The sequence below is a fragment of the Pleurodeles waltl genome, chromosome 10 (assembly GCF_031143425.1).
Source record: "Pleurodeles waltl isolate 20211129_DDA chromosome 10, aPleWal1.hap1.20221129, whole genome shotgun sequence".
NCBI lineage: Eukaryota > Metazoa > Chordata > Amphibia > Caudata > Salamandridae > Pleurodeles > Pleurodeles waltl.
Window position 1 is genome coordinate 407,187,638 of NC_090449.1, and position 25,562 is coordinate 407,213,199.

Below are 25,562 nucleotides of genomic sequence, written 5' to 3' on the forward strand. Positions count from 1 at the left end.
CAGAAGACCTGTCAGAACACAGGGTCATTTCTCAATAATAACACCTTAGCATCAGATATTAAAGAGATACAATTCATTTCCTGGAATGTGGCAGGAGTCAGATCCAAACTCCCATTGGGGTTATTTTACTGAACAAAACTGTTAGAAATTGGGTTGCTGGTTGACCGGGGTGTGAGCTCTGGTCAAGCAGCAGCCATAATCCTAGTCAGGTAAGGCACAAGCCAATCACAAATTTCCCTGTGGTCAACCTTCTGGTAGCATGGCACAGAGCAGTCAGGCTTAACTTGGAGGCAATTTGTAAAGTATTTGTGCAGCACTTCAAATAGTAAAACAGTAAAAACATCACTCATACAGGACCCATACCAGGTAAGGAAAATAGGGTGTGATTTAATAAATAAAACAAGGTGAAAATGGTAAAAATCCAATTAGTAGATCCAGAGTTATGAATTTTTAGAGAATAAAGGCCCTCATTATGAGGCTGGCGGTCATCAGACTGCAGGCCTCGCTGTGGTGGTTTTACTGCTGCGGACCCAGGTGCATAGACCGCTGCATTACAATTTGTGGGGTTTGGCAATAGCCAAACTGCCACAATGCCGCCTGGCCCGCCGTTACAGTTGCACCAACGCGGCTGGTGGTGAGCTCCTCCAGCCCGGCGGCAGGCCTCTGACTGTTGGCCGGATTACGAGGCTGCGGACTGCCAGGCTTTCCGTGGCGGTCACTCTGCCAAGAAAACCTTGGCGGTAATGCACCCGGCGACAGGAAGCTCCATTCATGTCACTGGCACATGCACCTCCATCCGTCCACACACATGCAGACACCCCCACCCGTCCACACACTTACAAACACCCCCCATCCACACACTTCCAAACAACCCCCAACCGTACACATCCCTTCTAACATCCCCCGCTCTCACACTGAAATACATACACCCCCACTCACACATACGCACCCCCATCCGCAATCATCCACACTCCCACCCTCTCTGCATACGCATACATTCACATACACACCCTTCCACATATGCATAAATTTACGAACACAACCCTCCGCATACGCATATATTCACATACACACCCCTCTGCATATGCATACATTCACACAGACACAACCCCACTCAGTTGCAGACTTGCACACAGGCACCCCCACTTGCATGCATCCCAATACACACACCTACCCACTTGCAAGCATACATCTGGACACCCCTAATCGCTCACTAACAAACACGCACTCATACACCCCCATTCGCACACATACATGCACACACCACACACATGCACCCAACACTCCCCCCTTCTTTCAGAAGTTCAGCTTACCTTTTCTGGTGAGCAGGTCGTCCGGGAGCAAATGGGTCCTGGTGGTTTTGCACCACCAGTGCCATCACGCCAGCAAGACTCCACCAAGCCGTATTATGGCTCATAATACGGCAGGCAGTCTTGCTGCCGTGGCAGTGCTGGTGATACAACCTCCTTTTCAACTCTGTTGTCGGACATCTGCCCATAAATGGGCGGAAGTCCAAACACAACTCCTGATATGGTGGTCAACAGACTACCAGTACTGGCGGTGTGTTGACTGACTGCAGTGGCTTCAGCGGTCTTTGGAAAAGACCGCCAAAGTCGTAATGAGGCCCAAAGTGTAAAATTGTGCCCAAAAGCGAAATGCACCAACTGCGGCTTTCTGGTACAAAGGGTACTGTTTATGTTGGAGAGGGTTGCAGGAAGCAAGGAGAACATCGCGGGGGAGTGGTTGGCGTGGCACAAAGAGCAGGCCGGGCATTGCAGACAGGTGGGCTGAAGCTTCACAGTGATGGTCATCCGTGGGGTGATTGATGCTTGCTGTGCAAAGAGATGGGCTGGCGGCAGCTCATGCTGAACTTCGGTGCGAGCGGCACGGTTCAGGTGTCATAGGCACTGTTTGGTGTTGTGAAGAGCCCAAAAGCTTGATTGCAAGAGCCTGTGAGCCACATAAAGGATTCAGGACCTAAGAGGCACCACTTAGAGGTCAGGAACTCACTGCAGCTGGGTCCAGGGGCTGGTTGGGGAGCCTTTTCCATCTCTGTGGCTCAGATCAGGAGGCCAGAAGACTAGCCCTTTGAGTCATTCTAGGGCCCTGGGTTCAAGATGAAGTTGCAGGTCCAATTCTTCTCCAGGCAAGAGGGCAGCAGGTCAGCAAAGTGGGGCAGTAGTTACTTTAGAGCAGGAGTCCAGCAGAATTTAAGTGTGTATTGAAAAATTGGTGTCTGAGGTCCTTTTTTATACCCTGGTGCTCTGGTTCTGGAAGGTGGGAGAAGCTTCTAGGCAGTGGGTTTGAAGTGCATGGAATTTACTGCCTCCCCTGCCCTGGCTCTAACCTGGTTGAGGTGACAATACAGGATCGTTAAGCCCTTTGTGTGTAGGCGCAGCACAGGCTATTCAAGTATAAGTGGGGCTGTGCTCAGCTCCGCCCCACATCCTCCCAGCAGATCGCCCACTCAGGCACACCTAATCCCTCTACTGAGTGACTGTCTGGGAGAAATGTGCAAATTCTGTCAGTTACACCCAGTCATGTGATCAGAAACAGGCTGGAGGTACCAAATGGCTAAGGCAAGAAAACACCAACTTTCTAAAAGTGACATTTTCAGAATTGCAATGAAAAATCTAACTTCACTATAAGTTAGGATTTTAAATTGTGATCCTAGACATCACAAAACATGAACAGGATTACCTCTTCCCATTTGCAAATTACACTTATGAAATGTAATAAGGCACCTACAATGTTATCATGTGGGAGAGATGGTCCTTGCATTACTGGAAAACAAACTTAAGAGTTTTCCACTACCAGGATACGTAAAATGTAGGAGAGCATGTCCAACCTTTTAATTACAGAGCATCCTGTCCTATGGTCTACCTAGGGCCTACTTTGAGGGTGGCCTATATGTAATAAAAGAGTAGTTTAAAACTGCATTCAGGCTGTGATGGCAGGCCTGGGACATGTTTTACAGGCTACCTAAGTGGGTGGCACAGTAGGTGCTGCAGGCCCACTGGTAGCATTTAATTAGCAGACTCTGAATATAAGGTATAGCACTGTTCAAGGGACTTATAAGTAAATTATATAGGCCAATTAGGTATGCTCCATTTTAACCATGGTTTCGGGGAGGGAGCATAGGCACTTTAGCACTGGCTAGCAGTGGTAAAGTACCCAGAGCCCTAAGGCCAACACAAATAGGTCCAACAAAATGGAGTAGAAGAGGCAAAAGTTTGACGATAACCCTGCAGAAAGGGTCAGGTCCAACATGTACCATATATGTTTAATCCCAAAAACATAGGCAGTAACACCCATTATTAGATCTAGGTTTTAGTATAGAAGTTATACTGTCAATATCTGGGCACCCATCAGGACGATTTACCTATTGAATAGACAAGTCCTTGGCTGTGCAAATCAAACTCTTGGACATTAGATCCCCTAATATTTTAGGACTTCGTATTCCCTCATCCAGGAAGCTTCACGTGAAACTTACTAATGTATATAATTGTAGTGCTAAGGGGAATCATGATTCAAAAACTATTTATATTCTGGATGATTATCTGGGACAAGATATTGTAAGCTCTCCTTTATTGATTGTGCTGGATTTCAATGAGCCTTTGAGCCCCATTGAGTAATGCCCGTATTAATGAGCGATGAGGCCAAGAAATGATAAGTTCCTAAGTTAAGAGCCCCCTTCTTGAAGGAGTATCACATGTGGCCTAACAAATAGCAACATTCTCTCTTCTGTCTGGTTTATGGCTCTGTAATCAGTGTTCCCCTTCAGACTGAGACGCTATCTATGCTTTCAAGAGGGCTAAGTCCATAATTTATATTGTTAAATATATACTCTCAGATCTTTTTCTATGGGCGAAAATGAGGGATATGTTGGTCAAAGGAAGAGATGATAAGGATCACAATGTCCTATCTCTCACCTTAAAAAATATGCTGTTCATTGATCAATCAGTTCAGGGCATCCAAATCCTTCCAATCTGTCATTCTAATAATAGGAGGAATATTAGATGGCCTCATAATATTGAAAGTCCCAAGAAATATGTCATCATTTACTCTATAGTAGCTGCATTTCTGGAACATTAGTCTAGTACTCCTGTGAATAAGATCCTAATATTAATTATACATCATACTATGGTTGATTCTCTTAGAGAGGAACTTACAAAGATACTTCTACCTGAGAAGTATAAAGATAAAGAAAGTATCTGCTATAACAATTCTTGCAGAAAGGCTAAGACCAAACTGATTGAGTTAGCTGAAGGGGCGAACAGAGAGTTAATAGAATATGAGCATGTATAACATGCCAGTGAGAGAGAATGAGAAGAGACTTTGCGGAACCTGGTTATTACATTGAAAAATAAGGGTTACAGGAGAATGTAGCAGTTTATTTCCCTGGTAATCAAGGGGATCGTAGGAAAGAACAATTTCAAGTACAACCTAAAGATTGGTCACAACACTTTAAAGAACTTTAAAAGGCCCAAGATGCAAATCCTAGAGCTCTTGAAGATTGGTTTTGCTGCCTTCTTTTATGTGAGAAAAATCAAACACATTCTGTCCAATTTTAAACAGGAAGACACCATGGCAGCTATTGGGTCGATGAAGGCGGGGAAGGTTGCAAGCTTAGATAATATGCAAACAGATTTTTGACACTCTGAGCCAGCCATTTGGGGGCCTTCTATAAATATGTCACACCCCCAACATGCACAGCTTTCTCATCAATAATTTAATTGCATATTTTTCATTGATATTATCATGGTGCCATAGAAGGTGTCATGAGTAATGTAATTTCTGGGTTAATTAGTGATGCATGGTGAGGGTGCCAGTTATAGTTACCATACAGCATGAGTTATAATTACTTGAGATAAATATAACTGGTGAATTTCAGTGGTTTTGTACTTTGAAACAGAGGTGGTCATTACAACATCGGCGTTAAAAGCCGCTTACCGCCGTGCAGAAGACCGCCAACACACAGCCGTGGAATTCCACATCGGTCATTATGACCCACAGCTCGGAATCCGCTAAAATCCAGACACCCACACAAGTCTGCCACACCAAAGGTCAGTGATAAACTGGTGATAACAAAACCTCCACCGTCACGGCAACAGGAATACACCCACACTATCAAGACCCACGAATCCACGCAGCGGTCTTTCAACTGCGGGATTCCATTGGCGGTACACACCGCCGCGGTCAAAATACACACACTCTTACAAAACACTACCACATTGGACATTTTAAAATACACACACCTGATACACATACACACACCACTCCCACACACCCAATACAATATAAAACACACACCCACATCAACCACAAACCCTTACGTCAACAATTGCGACTGAGGGCCAGAGAGAGACACCACCATCTACAAACTAGCATCCACAGGCACTCCACACCATCACTCACACAACATCCATGCACCTCACACAACACACCTCTAAATATCACCCCACACATCACAACACACACCACCCCACACATCACCCACACCACCCCATGGCACTGCAAAGACACACCAGGTTCTCTGAGGAGGAGCTCAGGGTCATGGTGGAGGAAATCATCCGGGTAGAACCACAGCTATTCAGATCACAGGTGCAGCACACCACCATAGCTAGGAAGATGGAGCTATGGCGAAGAATCGTGGACAGGGTCAACGCAGTGGGACAGCACCCAAGAACTAGGGATGATATCAGGAAGAGGTGGAATGACCTACTGGGGAAAGTGCGTTCCATGGTCTCAAGACGCCACATTGCGGTTCAGAGGACAGGCGGCGGACCCCCACCTCCTCCCCGCAACTAACAACATGGGAGGAGCAGGTCTTTGCTATACTGCATCCTGAGGGCCTCGCAGAAGTAGGTGGAGGAATGGACTCTGGTAAGTCAAATCTTAACTATTACATCCCCCACCCATCTGCATGCTATCACATACCCCCACCCTCGCCCTCACCCCCATCACTCCAAATCCTCACGTATGTCCCAATATCACAAACCACACATCCCAAACTCAATCCCTGCATGTAACACCAAAGCATGGACACCCATCACCAATGCATGGCCACTACACATACCCATAAACCCCCCTAAACCATTATCACACAAGGTCCTACACAGGAATGCAAGCACTGGGGTACACGGTCACCCACCCATTGCACACCATGGCACACACAGATGCAATAATCATGCCTTTACACCCCTGCAGGACCCCTACCCAACGTCACCCGACAGGAGGGTCCAGATATGTCCACTCCACCCACAGAAGAGGCCCACAGTGATGACAGCAGCTCTGTCCAACTGGATCTAGATGACCAGCCCGGCCCATCTGGGACCTCGGGACAGTCGGTTCCCCTCACACTGGCACAGGCCACTACAGAGCTTGCCCCCTCTGGAAACACCAGCGCAGCACCCACCCAGTGGGCCCATGCCTCTGTCCCCAGGACACGTCAATCAGCAGTGTGTCCACCACTACAGGGAACCCAGGCTAACCCACCACCCCAACAACACCAGGGACCTGGGGGTAGTGGCCGTGGGCACACGGTTCAGGGGACAGAGGCCCAGGAACACAGGGAAACTGGGAGGGCTGCCGTGCGACAGGGGAAGGACAGGCCCAGGGAACCCACTCTCCACGAGGCCCTCTCCAACATCATGGATGCCTACCACCATTCCCAGGAGACGATGGCAACGGTGCTGGCCAAGTTTCAGGAGACCCAGCGGCTGCAGGAGGAACAGTATTTGGGCTTCAGGGAGGAACTCAAATCCATCAATTCCACCCTGGGCACCATTGTAGGGGTGCTGAAGGAACTCGTGAACACCAGGAGGGACACTGTGGCACAACTAGGGGCCCCTGACACTAGCCTGGATGATGAACTGCCCACCACCTCCGCCGGCGCTAGTAGACAGGACGCACTGCCAAAGGACCATGACACCAGCACCCCACCCCCTGCAGATGGAAAACCACCCCGCAAATGGTCCCTGAGATCCAGGACAAAGACAGAGAACAATGCCAAGACCCCCGCCAAGAAATGAGACCACCCTGATTGTCATCCTTCTGTCCCACTTTGTCACCCTGTCCATACTTAAACTGCCCCAGCTCCACTTCCTGTGCCCCTTTGGACAATGCACCTGTGAGACTAATAGACTGGACTCTGCCATGGACATTCCTCCACCATCACCCCTGACCATTTTATAACCCCCTCCACTATTGAGCACTTAAATAAACACCCTCAAATCAAAAAACAATCTTGAGTTAGTCTGTGCTTTTCGAAAATGTGTATTTGCAATAACAGTGGCAAAATGCTATATCAAATGTAATGTCAACATACCTATGTCACACAGCTCTAGTCCATGCGGTAACAAAGCAGATGTGACACAGTGGGACCCACATCTGTGAAATCGTAAGGGAAAGTGACAACTCAGTGACCATACACTGGGTGAAAATGACAGACAGATGAGAGGTAGTAGAATTAAATCAGATGTAGCAGGCTGTGTTGTCTTCTTACCTGTGTCTCACTGGAAGTATTGCAGGATCACCGTGTTACTGTTGTCTATGTCCTCTTCTTCTGCTTCCTCATCTTCACTGTCCACATGCTCCACAGCTGCCACAACACCTCCATCTGGACCATCCTCCTGCAGAAAAGGCACCTGTCGTCGCAAAGCCAAGTTGTGAAGCATACAGCAGGCCACGATGATCTGACACACCTTCTTTGGTGAGTAGAATAGGGAACCACCTGTCATATGGAGGCACCGGAACCTGGCCTTCAGGAGGCCGAAGGTCCTCTCTATAACCCTCCTAGTTTGCCCATGGGCCTCATTGTAGCGTTCCTCTGCCCTTGTCCTGGGATTCCTCACTGGGGTCAGTAGCCATGACAGGTTGTGGTAACCAGAGTCACCTGCAAATATGGAAGGACAACTGTTAGACACACACTAACTCATATGGACATCCCCAGACCTAGACAACTATTCACACTGTATTGGGTCCATATCCTCACCTAGTAGCCACATACGGTGCCTCTGGAGTTGCCCCATCACATAAGGGATGCTGCTATTTCTCAAAATGTAAGCGTCATGCACTGAGCCAGGGAATTTGGCATTCACATGGGAGATGTAGTGGTCTGCCAAACACACCATCTGTACATTCATCGAATGGTAACTCTTCCGGTTTCTGTACACCTGTTCACTCCTGCGGGGGGGGACCAAGGCCACATGTGTCCCATCAATGGCACCTATGATGTTGGGGATATGTCCCAGGGCATAGAAATCACCTTTCACTGTAGGCAAATCCTCCACCTGAGGGAAAACGATGTAGCTCGGCATGTGTTTCAGCAGGGTAGACAACACTCTGGACAACACGTTGGAAAACATAGGCTGGGACATCCCTGATGCTATGGCCACTGTAGTTTGAAATGACCCACTTGCTAGGAAATGGAGTACTGACAGCACCTGCACTTGAGGGGGGATTCCTGTGGGATGGCGGATAGCTGACATCAGGGGGCATATTTATACTCCGTTTGCGCCAAAATTGCGTCATTTTTTTTGACGCAATTTCGACGCAAAACTAACTCCATATTTATACTTTGGCGTTAGACGCGTCTAGCGCCAAAGTCCATGGAGTTAGCATCATTTTTGAGCGTGGACACCTACTTTGCGTTAATTGTATGCAAGGTAGGCGTCTAAAAAATCGACTCCGAGGCATGTGCGTGGGATTTATACTCCCGGGCAAAAATCACGCCCGGGAGTGGGCGGGTCAAAAAAAATGACGTACGGCCGCTTTTGCGCCGTTTTTTAGCGCCTGCAAAAGGCAGGCGTTAAGGGACCTGTGGGCTCTGAAGGAGCCCAGAGGTGCCCCCCCATGCCCCCTGTCACCCATGCCCACCCCAGGAGGACACCCAAGGCTGGAGGGACCCATCTCAGGGACATTAAGGTAAGTTCAGGTAGGTGTTTTTAAAAAAAAAAAATTGTGGCATAGGGGGGCCTGATTTGTGCCCCCCTACATGCCACTATGCCCAATGACCATGCCCAGGGGACAGAAGTCCCCTGGGCATGGCCATTGGGCAAGGGGGCATGACTCCTGTCTTTGCTAAGACAGGAGTCATTTCTATGGGGGTTGGGAGTGAAAAAAAATGGCGAAAATCGGGTTGAGGCGAAAAAATTGCCTCAACCTGACTTGCCCCATTTCTTGACGCCCAAGCTCCATATCCCCCTACGCCGGCGCTGCCTGGTGTACGTCGTTTTTTTTACGCACACCAGACGGCGCCGGCGGCTAACGCCGGCTAACGTCATTCAATAAATACGGCGCCCGCATGGTGCTTCAGAATGGCGTTAGCCGGCGCTAATTTTTTTTACGCAAAACTGCGTTGGCGCAGTTTTGCGTCAAAAAGTATAAATATGGGCCCAGGTCTGGGTCCAACTGGGCACACAGATCCTGGATTGTGGCACGATCAAGTCTGTAGGTGATGATCACATGTCACTCGTCCATTGTTGACAGCTCCACCAGCGGTCTGTACACCGGAGGATGCCACCATCTCCTCACATGCCCCAGTGGACGGTGCCTATTGAGGAGAACAGCGAGCAGAGAGTCAACCAACTCTGAGGTACGTAAACACAGCTTACTCTGAAATATTAGCAAATCGACATATGGCTGTATGAGTGTTTAGGCAAGGTCTAGATATGTGTGACGCAGTCCAAAATAATGCCATGTGGGCCCCTGAAATGGCGGCTGCCTGACCTGTAAAGTGGGACAAGGGGATATGAGGTAACTGCGCTGGCGCTGTACACCATCGCGGTAGGCGGTGAAAGACCACGGCGCAATCCTGCATTGGTTAACATTGGACCCTATGGGTCCCAGGAGCCAATGACGATGTATGCCGGCAGTGATGGTACGCACCGCCACGGACGTGAGCGCCATTTTCTCTCTGTTCAATCACTTGATACCTGACCTTCTACAGCAGAGGACCTACACTGCAAGTGCTGCTGTGACCTCAGTCTGGAAGAGACAATGGCTCATGTGTCTGGGGAAAGGGCCCCTGCCTTCAGCACGGAGGAGTTGGAGAAACTCGTGGATGGGGTCCTCCCTCAGTACACGCTACTCTACGGTCCTCCAGACAAACAGGTAAGTACACTGTGAGTATGCTGTATGGGCAATGCCTGTGTGGAGTGGTGTGAATGAAAGATAGGGGGGGTGAGAATGAGGCTTGCATGTGCGTCATGGCAAGGGTAGGGATGCGGGCCAATGACTGTGACAGTGCGGACGGTAATAACTTCTCTTTTTCCCCTGTACTATTCCTGTAGGTCAGCGCCCACCAGAAGAAGGACATTTGGCGTGTCATCGCCAAGGAAGTCCGGACCCTGGGGGTCTACCACAGATGGAGCACCCACTGCCGGAAAAGATGAGAGGACATTCGCCGCTGGAGCAAGAAGACGGCGGTGGCCCAGCTGGGGATGGCCTCCCAACATGGGAGGGGTGCCCGTCGCACCATGACCCCCCTGATGTTCAGGATCCTGGCGGTGGCGTACCCGGAGTTGGATGGGCACCTGAGGGCTTCACAGCAGCCACAAGGGGGTGAGTACACTCTCATTCTGCTGATTCAGCGCGCATTGTGGGTGGGGGAGGTGGGCTGTGGGTTCCCCTATGCCAGGGCGTGTTTAGTAGGCAAGGACCCTTCTTAAGGCAGGCCCTGTGGCACCCCACCCCACCTGTGTACATTGCCTACTACACCTAGTCAGGCCCCTGGGACATCCATGTGTGCAGCAATCAGGCATAGCCTTGTAACCCATGTCCCTGGGATTGAATAGGGAACTCCAAGTGTGCGGCGTAATGCAGGGGGCTTCTGTGTCTGTCGTGTCCGCCAACGGTAGCAGTATTGCATGCACTCAACATGTCTTTCTTCTCTCTTCCCCCCCCTTTTTTCAGTCTCCCTGTTCTTGTGTGCATTAGCATCATCAGGCGAAGGAGCAGTGGCACCGAGGCAGGAGGGAGCAGCATCCCACATGGCCCTGGAGGGCGACACTACGGAGTCTGAATTTACCAATGGGATGGAGGGTGTGGGGAGCTCCACGGCGGGGACACAAGCTGACACCAGTGATACAGACTCCTTCTCTCTGATGGGAGCTCCCTTGCGGTGGCGGGCCCATCTGTCACCCGCATCTACAGGTACAGCCGCCACCCCCCCTACCAGCACCGCCCTCCCAGCAGCCCCTCAGCATTTGCCCCGTGGCCGCTTACCCTGTAGGGTGGGCATCTCCTTCACCCCAGGCAGCCTCAGCCCCTGCCCCTGTCACCCCTGCTGCCCTCAGTGAGGAGGCCATTGACCTCCTCAGGTCCCTCACTGTTGGGCAGTCTACCATTTTGAATGCCATCCCAGGTGTAGAGAGGCAGTTGCAACAAACCAATGCATACCTGGAGGGCATTCACTCTGGTCAGGCAGCCCATCAGCGAGATTTTCAGACTCTGGCCTCTGCACTGATGGCAGCCATAGTCCCTGTCTCTAGCCTCCCCCTCCAACTTCCTCCACCCAGACCCAAACCCCTGTACCTCAGCCTATCCCAAGCACACCATCAGACCAGCATGCACACACCTCAACACACAAGGGAAGCTCTGGCAAACATAAGCACCACACATCCCACAGGCACTCACGCAAGCATCACACAAATGCAGACACACCAAAATCCACTGCCTCCACTGTGTCCCCTCCTCCTCAACTCCCTCCTCCCTCCCTGTCTCGTCTCCACTCACACCTGCATGCACCACATCCTCAGCCACTACGTCCATCACCAGCATACCCACCACCACACCCCGCTCACGTGCAGTCACCACCCCCAATACCATTCACACGTCCCCTGTGTCCTCTCCCAGTGTGTCTGTGAAGCCCCTTCCAAGATACACAAACGCAGGCACACACCCACCCAACAGCCATCCACCTCACAACAGCCTCGAGCGCATGCACCTGCACCCAAAGTCACCAAACGTACACCTCCTACTACCACCACCTCTTCCTCCACTCCCAAACCCCCTCCAGCTACCCGTCCCAGTGTGTCCAAAAAACTTTTCCTATCCAGCCTTGACCTTTTTCCCACACCTCTCCCACCCTGTCCATCTCATAGGTCCCAAAGTAGCACCTCAGCCACAACATCTCTGGGACCAGTGGTGCCTGTAGTCACCGGTATGTGGAGTGCACCGGCCACCAGGACAGCCAGTGTGGCACGGAGCCACAGCACAGACAGTCCCCCACCTGTGAAACATCAGAAGCTGGCCAGTGTCTGGCGGGAGAGGGGGAAGACTCCAGCCACCAAAGCCACTCCCAGGGGTCCCGTTGGGAGTGTGGAGTCAGCTGTGAAACCTTCCAAGGTGGGGAAGGGCCACAAGAAACCCGGCAAGTCTGGGAAGAGCTGCACGGCAGGGAAGACCGCCATCATCCCGCTGCCCAGGAGGCCACCGCCAGCCCCAGCACAGCTGCCCAGGAGGCCACCGCCAGCCCCAGCCCAGCTGCACAGGAGGCCACCATCAGCACCAGCACAGCTGCCCAGGAGGCCACCGCCAGCACCAGCCCCGCTGATCCATGAAGGACCGCCAGCACCAGCCCGCTGGGCCATGAAGGACCGCCAGCACAAGCCCTGCTGGTCCATGAAGGACCACCAGCACAAGCCCTGCTGGGCCATGAAGGACTGCCAGCACAAGCAACGCTGAACAGGGTACCGGCAACTCATGCACCACTGAACAGGGCACCCCCAACCCAAGCACCGCTGAACAGGGCACCGCCAACTCAAGCACAGCTAAACAGGGTACCGCCAACTCAAGCACCGCTGAACAGGGCACCGCCAACTCAAGCACCGCTGAACAGGGCACCGCTAACTCAAGCACCGCTAGCCCATGAGCGGCAGGGGCACTGACGCAACTGGGTCCATAACGGGGTGATTGATGCACTCTGGGCACCAGTCCCCCTCCAGAACCAGTGGAGACATCCATCCACTACCTCTGTCCTTCACAGGATGAAACACTCTCCCCCTCCAGAACCAGTGGAGACATCCATTCACTACCTCTGTCCTTCACAGGATGAAGCACTCTGGGCACCAGTCCCCCTCCAGAACCAGTGGAGACATCCATCCACTACCTCTGTCCTTCACAGGATGAAGCACTCTGGGCACCAGTCCCCCTCCAGAACCAGTTGAGACATCCATCCACTACCTCTGTCCTACACAGGACGAAGCACTCTGGGCACCAGTCCCTCTCCAGAACCAGTGGAGACATCCATCCACTACCACTGTCCTTCACAGGATGAAGCTCCCAGGGCACCAGTCCCCCTCCAGAACCAGTGGAGACATCCATCCACTACCTCTATCCTACACAGGATGAAGCACTCTGGGCACCAGTTCCCCTCCAGAACCAGTGGAGACATCCATCCACTACCTCTGTCCTTCACAGGATGAAGCACTCTGGGCACCAGTTCCCCTCCAGAACCAGTGGAGACATCCATCCACTACCTTTTTCCTTCATAGTATGAAGCACTCTGGGCACAAGGCCCCCTCCAGAACCAGTGGAGACATCCATCCACTACCTCTGTCCTACACAGGATGAAGCACTCTGGGCACCAGTACCCCTCCAGAACCAGTGGAGACTGTCATCCACTTGAGAGACTGTGGCTTTGCACTCCCCAGGATATGGCAGTGGGCAACCCACCCACTTTAGAGACTTGAGAGACTGTGGCTTTGCACTTCCCAGGATTGAACAGTGGGCAACCCACCCGCTGTAGAGACTTGAGAGACTGTGGCTTTGCATTCCCCAGAATTGAACAGTGGGCAAACCACCCACTTGTGAGACTTGAGAGACTGTGGCTTTGCACTCCCCAGAATTAAACAGTGGGCAAACCACCCACTTGTGAGATTTGAGAGACTGTGGCTTTGCACTCCCCAGAATTGAACAGTGGGCAAACCACCCACTTGTGAGATTTGAGAGACTGTGGCTTTGCACTCCCCAGGATTGAACAGTGGGCACTCACCCACTGTATAGACTTGAGAGACTGTGGCTTTGCACTCCCCAGGATTGAACAGTGGGCATGTGGCCCCCTTGTGGATTTGGCGTTGTGCACTCAAGCGGCTGAGGTGCCCCCACTTTCCCTCCCCCTGAGGTGCCTGTATTCTTGCTGTCTGATGCCCCTGCAGTGTTCTCTCCGTCATGGTCGGGGATCTTATGTGGGCCTTGCCCATACCGTGTGGTCCCAGTGTTCCACGGACTTTCTTTGTGCAGTACCTGGAGTACTATGCCTGGTATATATTTTGTACATGGTGTATATATATATTTCTGCCTACTTGTTTGTAATATATTCTGATGGTTACACCCATTTCTTTGGTCTTTGCATTCTTCCGGGGGGGTTTGGGGGGTGTATCTGTGATGTATTGATATGCATTAGTCTGTGTGTTGTAGTGGGTGAGGGTGGGGGTGTTGTGTGTGTGTGTCCCTGTTTTTTGCCTCCCCCCTCCCCTGTGTCGTAGGTGCAGTACTCACCGTGGTCTTCTCCGCCGGCGTTCGTGCTCCTGGTAGAGGAGCAGGAAGACTACCGCAGGTAGGATTTGGAGTTCCGGTTCCATGGTGTCCTCGTTCCTCGTGGAGTGTGTAGAGGTGAGCTTTTTCCCTTCGAAATTCCTGTTTCCACTGTGTTCTTATCCGCGGTGTATCCGCCCCGGAAAAGGTGGCGGATTGGCCTGTCATAATAGTGTGGGCGGTACATTGTCTTCCTCCTGCCTGTTGGTGGTGACCGCCGCGCTGTTTGTTTGTACCGCCGTGGCGGTCAGAGTGTTAAAGTGGCTGTCTTTGTTGCCGGTCGTAATTGCTATTTTTTTACCGCCGGCCTGTTGGCGGTCTTACCGCCGCTTTAACACCGTCCTCCAGGGTTGTAATGACCACCTAAGTGTGCTTAATAATATTATTGGTTACAGACATACAACAAACTATTTTTTTATTATATTTCTAATAACTAACAATACTACTAAAATAACACAAACTATGCTACATAAAAATAAAAGTAAAATAAGATTTTTCTAAAGGGGTGACAGTTACTATTCCCTCTCCACTCTAAATTAATTTGGAAAAGGCATTGGACACTAAGGCCCATATTTATCACTTTTTCACGCAAACCAGCACTGGCTTGCATCAAAAATGTTACCGCCGGCTAACGCCATTCCTACGCACCATGCAGGCACCTTATTTCAGGAATGACGTTAGCCGGCGCTGCGGACTGGTCAGAGTAAAAAAAAATGGCTCAAACCAGGCAGTGCCGGCGTAGGGGAAAATGGGGGATGTGCGTCAAAAAATGGTGCAAGTCAGGTCTGAGGCAAAAATGATGCCTCAAACCGAACTTGCGCCATTTTTTAACGCACAACCCCCATTGAAATTACTCCTGTCATATCAAAGACAGGAGTCATGCCCCCTTGCCCAATGGGCATGCCCAGGGGACTTCTGTCCCCTAGGCATGGTCATTGGGCACAGTGGCATGTAGGGGGGCCCAAATTATGCCCCCCATGGCACTTTACATTTTTTTACAAAAATACTTACCTCAACTTACCTGTACTTACCTGGGATAGGTCTCCCCATCCATGGGTGTCCTCCTAGGGTGGGCGAGGGTGGCGGGTGTCCCTGGGATCAGGGAAGGGCACCTCTGGAGTACTTCCATGGTCAGAGACCATAGAAGTGAGCCCACAGGTCCCTTAACGCCTGCCCTCACCCAGGCTTTAAAAAACGGCACACATCAGGCTGTGCGCAGTTTTTTAAGGCCCGCCCCCTCCTGTGCGTCAAAATGATGCAGGAGTATAAATAAGGCACACAGGCCTTAAAGTCATTTTTTGGGCGGGAATGCCTACCTTGCATGTCATTAACGCAAGGATGTTTCCCACATCGAGAAAATGACACACACAGAGGAATTTTGACATCCGCGGGCTCGGGCATCAAAGTTTAAATATGGTGCACGGTTTACGCCAAATGTGCGTCAAAATTTTTGATGCATATTCAGCACAAACAGAGTATAAATATGCCCCTAAATGGGGTGACATTTCCTATTCCTACTCCATTCTTCATATATTAGGAAAAGGGGCTGGACACTAAAGAGGTGAAATTTACCATTCCGCCTTCTAATCTAAACCAATTTGAGGAAGGTGTTGGACACTACAGGGGTGAGATTAACTACAGCCCCTCCAGTCAAAACCAATTAGGGTAAGGTGTTGTACACTAAAGCGGCGATATTTACTATTCACAATCCAATTTAAACCATTTTGAGGAAGGCATTGGACACTTAAGCCGTGACATTTACTACTCCCACTCCTTTCTAAATTAATTTGGGGAAGGTGTTGGACACTAAAGGGGTGACATTTACTATTCTGACTCCAATCTAAACCAATTTGGGGAAGGTATTGGACGCTAAAGGGTTGACATTTATTAGTCCTATACCAATCTAAACCAATTGGGGAAGGCATTAGACACTAAAAGGATGACATTTACTATTCCCAATTCAATCTAATCCAATTTTTAAAGAAGGAGTTGGACACTAAAGAGGTGACATTTAGGCCCTCATTTATACTTTTTTAGCACCGCATTTGCATCATTTTTTTACGCAAACTTCCAAAATTCAATTGTATTTTGTAAGTTTGCGCCGATTTTGCGTTGAAAAACAACGCAAATGCGGCGCTAAAAAAGTATAAATACGTGCCTTACTATCCATACTCTAATCTAAAGCAATTTGGGAAATGGGTTGGACAGTAAAAGTTTGATATTTACTATTCCCACTCCAATCTAAACCACTTTGGCAAAGGGTTGGAACACTGAGGGGGTGACATGTACTATTCCCACTCAAATCTAAAACAATTTCAGGAAGGTGTTCGACTCTAAAGGAATAGCATTTACTACATCCACTTCAATCTGAACCATATTGAGAGAAGGTGTTGGACAGTAAAGGGTGAAATTAACAATATTCACTTCAAAATAAAACATTTTACACAAGATCATACAAAATAAACATTTAAATACACAATCAATACTCCATGTTCACATATAATGTTTTTACTATAAAATCAAACAAAAGCTAAAAACACACTATCCAAAACTACAAATTTATATATACAGATTTAAATATTAAAATTTAAAAAAAGCTAATAATAATTAATATACTTTTTAAACTGTTTACAACCATTCATAAAGTTTAAACCATCAAATGACAAATAAAAGCCTAATAAAAAATTAACAATCATAAAAGAAAAACATATGTAAATATAGTTTATAATATTAATGTTTTTAATATATGTTTGAAATAAAAATACAATTTTAAAACCAAAAAAATAGATATATCTAGAATTATAAGAAATGTGTTATAAATGATGTATATTGTTTAAACTCTTTCAAATTTTGACTCAGAACAAAGACAGATAACAGATGGGACTCGTTCACCATCAATTACATCATGACATTCATTGTGCAGGTAAGTAAATATGCAGAACACTAGGGCCCATACTTATACTTTTTTAGTGCCGCATTTGACGCAAAAACGGCGCAAACTTGCACAATACAATTTTATTTTGCAAGTTTGCGCCGCTTTTGCGCCAAAAAAATACACAAATGTGGCGCTAAAAAAGTATAAATATGGGCCTAGATCTCATGGCCCCTGTGCCCCTTTCACAGTGTGTTGTTTCCTCAATAAAAGGGGAATCAGCAAATCCACCTCCGTGGGGTTAATTAAGCTGGTATCACACCTACTCGGCCACCTCAAGCCAGTAGAGACCTTCCTCCTGCCCACTCTTTCGCCTCCAGCATAGGGGTTCAACTGGGGCTCCCATCAGTGTCATATCCTAGGGGTTCTTCTCGCTCCAGGATTTCACTCTCAGGTCCTGGCATGGGGGTGCTGAGCTAGAGTACCAGCTCCCCCTATCGCCGCAGCCAGCAGCACTCCCTCTCCATCAAGTACATCCTGCAGCATACTTTCCCACTCCCGAACTTCTTTCATCCTTCTCAACACTGCCCGTCCATTCTTTTAAAACCCTGGCCCATGCCCGAGGAGTGGATCCATGTGCAGATAGCCAACAAATAGCCACTCTTTGTTTAGCCAGCAGAATCCCCAATGGCATAAGATTGTGGTGCACTCTACCCTTCTTAGAGCACAAGATCAAACCCAGTAGGCAACGCTTAGCTGTTGGTGTAATGCCAATTCTGATAGCAGCCTGTAGGCAACTAACCACACTATGGCAATACTGTGATGATTCCCCACAAATCTCCAAAACATGAGTGAATCCTTCACCCCTTCTACTACACCTCGGGCACTTGTCTGGTCCGATGGGACATATTCTACTGAGTCTGGTAGGGGTCAAGTATGCCCTGTGCAGGATGTAAAAGTGGGCTAACTTAAATTGTGCATTACCAGACACCTCCTTCACCAGGGTGCAGGTTCTATTCCACTCATCATTTGTGATGGGCTCTGCCTTCAAGCCACTCCACGCTTCACAGGCTGCTTGTGGTCTATCCTCCCTCAGGGCCCAGTATAGGTGGGACACCAGTCTCCTGGAGGACCTGAGCTCTATCATCAGGCCCAGCATGCAGATCTCCTGCAGCACGGCCAGGAACCCAGCCCACTGCTTCCTCACTACCCGAGTCAGGGCTGCAAATTGTAGGAACTGTCCAGGACCCACACCTAACAAGGCCTGGGCTTCCTGGAATGTGATACAGGTGTCAGCTGGGTGCATATCCCCAAGCAACTCACATCACCCCTCAATCAATAAATCAAATATATATAAAGCGCTGCTCTATCACCCCTGAGGGTATCCAATTCTGAGGCTTCGCAGGTCTTAGTCAAAAAGCCAGGTCATGAGTCTCCTGCTGAAGTCTACCAGGGAAAGAGCCATATGTGGGTGGAGGGGCAGGTCATTCCAGGTCTTGGCTGTGATATAGGAGAAGGAACGACCACCGATGTAGCTGCAACAAATACATGTGTGTGTGTGAGGGGTGGGGAGGTGGACCTCCAGTGTCTGGTGAGTTGGTGGAAGTTCACATGGTGGTTGATGTATGCCAGTCCCTGGTCATGTAGCGCTTTGTAGGTGCGTGTCAGAAGTTTGAACTGGCACCTCTTCTGGATGGGGAGCCAGTGGAGCTTCTTGAGGTAGGAGTGATGTGGGTTCATTTGGGGAGGTTGAGGATGAGTCTACCTGCTGCGTTCTGTATGCCCTGGAGTCTCTTGAGTAGATGCGTAGTGGTACTGGAGTCAAGCCCATTACCGTAGTCTAGCCGGCTGGTGACGAGGGCCTGGGTGATTGTCTTTCTGGTGTTAATGGGATCCAAATGAAGGAGCATGTGGAGGGTGAGGAAGCAAGAGGCGACAAATGCCTTGATTTGGCACTTCATGGTGAGCTTGCTGTTGAAGATGATGCCAAGGTTGAGGGTGTGGTCTGTTGGTGTGGGCCCAAGCTCAGAGGACCACCAGCCGTTGTCCCATGGGGGTGTTCTTTCCAATGATCAGCACTTCCATCTTGTCTGTGTTGAGCTTAAGGTAGTTGGCCCTCATCCAGTCAGCGACACTGGTCATGGTGTTGTGGAAGTTTGTTCCAGTGGTGGCGGAGTCTTCGGTGAGTGAGAGGATGAGTTGTGTGTTGTCTGCGTAGGATATGATGTTAAGTCCATGGGTTCTGGCGATCTCTGCGAAGGGAGTTATGTAGATTTTTTAACAGGGTGGGTGAGGGATGATTCTTTGGGTACGCCACAGATGATGCTCTTGGGTTTACAGGTGAAGGGTAGATTTTCTGTGTTTGTCCGGTGAGGAAGGAGGCCATCCACTTGAAGGCGTTTCCCTGGATGCCGATGCTGTTGAGTCTGTTGATGAGGGTGTGATGGGATTCTATGTTGAATGCCACTGAGAGGTTGAAAAGGGATAAGTATTGCTGTTTTATTGCGTCATCAGTGGCTGCGATCAAGGTAGTCTCTGTGCTGTGGCTGGCGCACAAACCAGATTGTGAGGCATCAAGGAGTTTTTTTTTCCAGCTGTTTTGTGAGCTGGTGGTTGTTGGCCTTCTCGAAGACTTTTGCTGTGTATGGAAGCAGCAAGATAGGGTGTTAATTTTTGAGTTCACTAAGGTTGGTGGAGGGTTTCTTAAGGAGGTGTCTGACATCCGTGTGTTTCCATCTGTCAGGAAAGACTACCGTGGTGATGGAGGCGTTGAGGATGTTGGCGAGTTCTGCACTGATTTCCTAGGTTCTGAGGTTGAAAAACTAGTGGAGGCGGTGGGCCTGTGTGTGCTCTGGAGTGGATGGAGGACACAATGGCTGTATTAGTGTGCATGGTGAGCAGAATCCATGTCGAGTGGCTGGTGTCTGCTGGTGGGCAGAGGTTGTAGAAGTTGAATTTGGTGGGGTGGGGTCAAAGTTGTTATAGATGGTGGCTATCTTGCTATCTTGCTATCTTGCTATGGAAGTCGTCCAGACGGGTGTCACAAAGTTCTTGGGAAAGGCAAACCATGTTCTTGGTGGTTGAAGAGCAGGAGAATTCCCTGACTATGTTAAAGAGTTGTGTGGTTGGCGCTTGTTTTGATGCAATCCATGACAGCTTTTCTTCCTTGTGTCCTTAACCCCTTCGCTGCCAGGCCTTTTCCCCCTCCTGTGCCAGGCTTTTTTTTGCCTATTTGGGGCAGTTCGCGCTTAGGCCCTCATAACTTTTTGTCCACATAAGCTAACCAAGCCAAATTTGCATCCTTTTTTTCCAACATCCTAGGGATTCTAGAGGTACCCAGGCTTTGTGGGTTCCCCTAAAGGAGGCCAAGAAATTAGCCAAAATACAGTGAAAATTTCGTTTTTTTCAAAAAAATTGTAAGAAATGGCTGCAGAAGAAGGCTTGTGGTTTTTCCCCTGAAAATGGCATCAACAAAGGATTTGTGGTGCTAAACTCAGCAGCCTCCCAGCTTTCAGGAACAGGCAGACTTGAATCAGACAACCCAATTTTTCAACACAATTTTGGCATTTTACTGGGACATATCCCATTTTTGCAAATTTTTTGTGCTTTCAGCCTCCTTCCAGTCAGTGACAGAAATGGGCATGAAACCAATGCTGGATCCCAGAAACCTAAACATTTCTGAAAAGTAGACAACATTCTGAATTCAGCAAGGGGTCATTTGTGTAGATCCTACAAGGGTTTCCTACAGAAAATAACAACTGAAAAAGAAAAATATTGAAATTGAGGTGAAAAAAACATCAATTTTTCTCTACGTTTTACTCTGTAACTTTTCCCTGCAATGTCAGATTATCGAAAGCAATATACCGTTACGTCTGCTGGACTCCTCTGGTTACGGGGATATATAGGGCTTGTAGGTTCATCAAGAACCCTAACTACCCAGAGCCAATAAATGAGCTGCACCCTGCAGTGCGTTTTCATTCTGTACCGGGTATACAGCAATTCATTTGCTGAAATATAAAGAGTAAAAAATTGGTATCAAGAAAACCTTTGTATTTCCAAAAAGGGCACAAGATAAGGTGTTGAGGAGCAGTGGTTATTTGCACATCTCTGAATTCCGGGGTGACCATACTAGCATGTGAATCACAGGGCATTTCTCAAATAGATGTCTTTTTTACACAATCTCCTCTATTTGGAAGGAAAAAATGTAGAGAAAGACAAGGGGCAATAACACTTGTTTTTCTAATCTATGTTTCCCCAAGTCTCCCTATAAAAGTGATACCTCACTTGTGTGGGTAGGCCTAGCGCCCGCGACAGGAAACGCCCCAAAACCCAACATAGACACATCCCATTTTTTTTAAAGAAAACAGAGGTGTTTTTTGCAAAGTGCCTACCTGTAGATTTTGGCCTCTAGCTCAGCCGGCACCTAGGGAAACCTACCAAACCTGTGCATTTCTGAAAACTAGAGACCTAGGGGAATCCAAGATGGGGTGACTTGTGGGGCTCGGACTAGGTTCTGTTACCCAGAATCCTTTGCAAACCTCACAATTTGGCTAAAAAAATACATGTTCCTCACAATTCTGTGGCAGAAAGTTCTGGAATCTGAGAGGAGCCACAAATTTCCTTCCACCCAGCGCTCCCCCAAGTCTCTCGATAAAAATGATACCTCACTTGTGTGGGTAGGCCTAGCGCCCGCGACAGGAAATGCCCCAAAGCGCAACGTGGACACATCCAATTTTTTGAAAGAAAACAGAGGTGTTTTTAGCAAAGTGCCTACCTATAGATTTTGGCCTCTAGCTCAGCCGGCCCCTGGGGAAACCTAGCAAACCAGCGCATTTTTGAAAACTAGAAACCCAGGGGAATCCAAGATGGGGTGACTTGCGGGGCTCTGACCAGGTTATGTTACCCAGAATCCTTTGCAAACATCAAAATTTGGCCAAAAAAACACTTTTTCCTCTAATTTTGGTGACAGAAAGTTCTGGAATCTGAGAGGAGCCACAAATTTCCTTCCACCCAGCGTTCCCCTAAGTCTCTCGATACAAATGGTACCTCACTTCTGTGGGTAGGCCTAGCGCCCACGAAAGGAAATGGCCCAAAACACAACGTGGGCACAACATATTTTTTCACAGAAAACAGAGGTGTTTTTTGCAAAGTGCCTACCTGTGGATTTTGGCCTCTGGCTCAGCCGGCCCCAGGGGGGGACAGAAATGCCCTAAAATAAATTTGACCCCCCAGCCCTCCCCAAACCCCCCCTGCCCGGGAGCGACCCTTGTCTACGGGGTCTCTCCCCCTGCGTGACATTGGCACCAAAAAACAAATCCCCGGTGCCTAGTGGTTTCTGCCCCCTTGGGGGCCGATTGACCTAAAATCACCCAATCTGCCCCCAAGGGGGGCAGAAATGGTCTAAATACAATTTGCCCCCCAGGGCAGCGACCCTTGCCTGATGGGTCGCTCCCCATCTCTAAAAAAACAAACAAACAAAAATAAAAACACAAAAAAAAAATTTGCCCTGGCGCCTAGAGGTTTCTGCCCCCCCTGGGGCAGATCGGCCTAATAATAGACCGATCTGCCCCCAGGGGGGGCAGAAATGGCCTAAAATAAATTTGCCCCCCCCCCGGAGCGACCCTTGCCTACGGGGTCGCTCCCCCTGCGTGACATTGGAGCCAAAAATACAAGTCCCCGGTGCCTAGTGGTTTCTGCCCCCTTGGGGGGAGATTGACCTAAAATCGGCCAATCTGCCCCCAAGGGGGGCAGAAATTGTCTAAATACAAGTTGCCCCCCAGGGGAGTGACCCTTGCCTGATGGGTCGCTCCCCATCTCTAAAAAAACAAACAAACAAAAAAAATATATATATTTGCCCTGGCGCCTAGAGGTTTCTGCCCCCAGGAGGGACAGAAATGGCCTAAAATAAATTTCCCCCCCTAACCCTCCCTCCCCCCCCGGGAGCGACCCTTGCCTATGGGGTCGCTCCCCCTGCGTGACATTGGCGCCAAAAAACAAATCCCCGGAGCCTAGTGGTTTCTGCCCCCTTGGGGGCAGATTGACCTAAAATCGCCCAATCTGCCCCCCTTGGGGCAGAAATGGTCTAAATACAATATGCCCCCCAGGGCAGCAACCCTTGCCTGATCGATCGCTCCCCATCTCTAAAAAAACAAACAAACAAACAAAAAAAACACAATAAAAAAATTTGCCTTGGCGCCTAGAGGTTTCTGCCCCCCCTGGGGGCAGATCGGCCTAATAACAAGCCAATTGACCAATCTGCCCCCAGGGGGGCCAGAATGGTCTAAGGCCAATAATGGCCTAAAATAAATTTGCCCCCCCAACCCTCCCCCCCCCCCCGGGAGCGACCCTTGCCTACGGGGTCGCTCCCCCTGCGTGACATTGGTGCCAAAAAACAAATCCCCGGTGCCTAGTGGTTTCTGCCCCCTTGGGGACAGATTGACCTAAAATCGACCAATCTGCCCCCAAGGGGGGCAGAAATGGTCTAAATACAATTTGCCCCCCAGGGCAGCGACCCTTGCCTGATGGGTCGCTCCCCATCTCTAAAAAAACAAACAAACAAAAAAAAAACACACAAAAAAATTTGCCCTGGAGCCTAGAGGTTTCTGCCCCTAGGCCGATCTGCCCCCAGGGGGGGCAGAAATTGACTAAAATACATTTGCCCCCCCAACCCCTCCCCCCCCCGGGAGCGGCCCTTGCCTACGGGGTTGCTCCCCCTGCGTGACATTGGCACCAAAAAACAAATCCCCGGTGCCTAGTGGTTTCTGCCCCCTTGGGGGCAGATTGACCTAAAATCACCCAATCTGCCCCCAAGGGGGGCAGAAATGGTCTAAATACAATTTGCCCCCCAGGGCAGCGACCTTTTGCCTGATGGGTCGCTACCCATCTCTAAAAAAAAAAACTAAAAAAAAATTGCCCTGGCGCCTAGAGGTTTCTGCCCCCGGGGGGGCAGAAATGGCCTAAAATAAATTTGCCCCCCCAACCCCCATCCCCCCCCGGGAGCGACCCTTGCCTACGGGGTCGCTCCCCCTGCGTGACATTGGCACCAAAAAACAAATCCCCCGTGCCTAGTGGTTTCTGCCCCCTTGGGGGCAGATTGACCTAAAATCGGCCAATCTGCCCCCAAGGGGGGCAGAAATGGTCTAAATACAATTTGCCCCCCAGGGCAGCGACCCTTGCCTGATGGGTCGCTACCCATCTCTAAAAAAACAAACAAACAAAAAAAAAACACACAAAAAAAATGTGCCCTGGCGCCTAGAGGTTTCTGCCCCCCCTGGGGGCAGAAATGGACTAAAATAAATTTGCCCTGCCCCCCCCGAGTGACCCTTGCCTACGGGGTCGCTCCCCCTGCGTGAAATTGGCACCAAAAAACAAATCCCCAGTGCCTAGTGGTTTCTGCCCCCTTGGGGGCAGATTGACCTAAAATCGGCCAATCTGCCCCCAAGGGGGCCAGAAATGGTCTAAATACAATTTGCCCCCCAGGGCAGCGACCCTTGCCTGATGGGTCGCTACCCATCTCTAAAAAAACAAACAAAAAAAACCAAAAAATTTGCCCTGGCGCCTAGAGGTTTCTGCCTTGGACTAAAATAAATTTGCCCCGCCCCCCCCCCCCCCCCGGAGCGACCCTTGCCTACGGGGTCGCTCCCCCTTCGTGACATTGGCGCCAAAAAACAAATCCCCGGTGCCTAATGGTTTCTGCCCCCTTGGGGGCAGATTGACCGAAAATTGACCAATCTGCCCCCAGGGGGGCCAGAAATGGTCTAAATACAATTTGCCCCCCAGGGGAGCAACCCTTGCCTGATGGGTCGCTCCCCATCTCTAAAAAAACAAACAAACAAAAAAAAAAAAAAAAAAAAAAATTGCCCTGGCGCCTAGAGGTTTCGGCCCCCCCTGGGGGCAGATCGGCCTAATAATAGGCCGATCTGCCCCCAGGGGGGGCAGAAATGGACTAAAATAAATTTGCCCCCCCCAGGGAGCGACCCTTGCCTAAGGGGTCGCTCCCCTTGCGTGAAATTCACACAAAGAAAAAACTCCCTGATGTCTAGTGGTTTCTGCCAAGGGGGGCAGAAATGGCCTGCCAAGGGGGGCAGAAATGGTCTAATGATAATTTGCCCCCTAGGGGAGCGACCCTTTCTTAAGGGGTCGCTCCCCA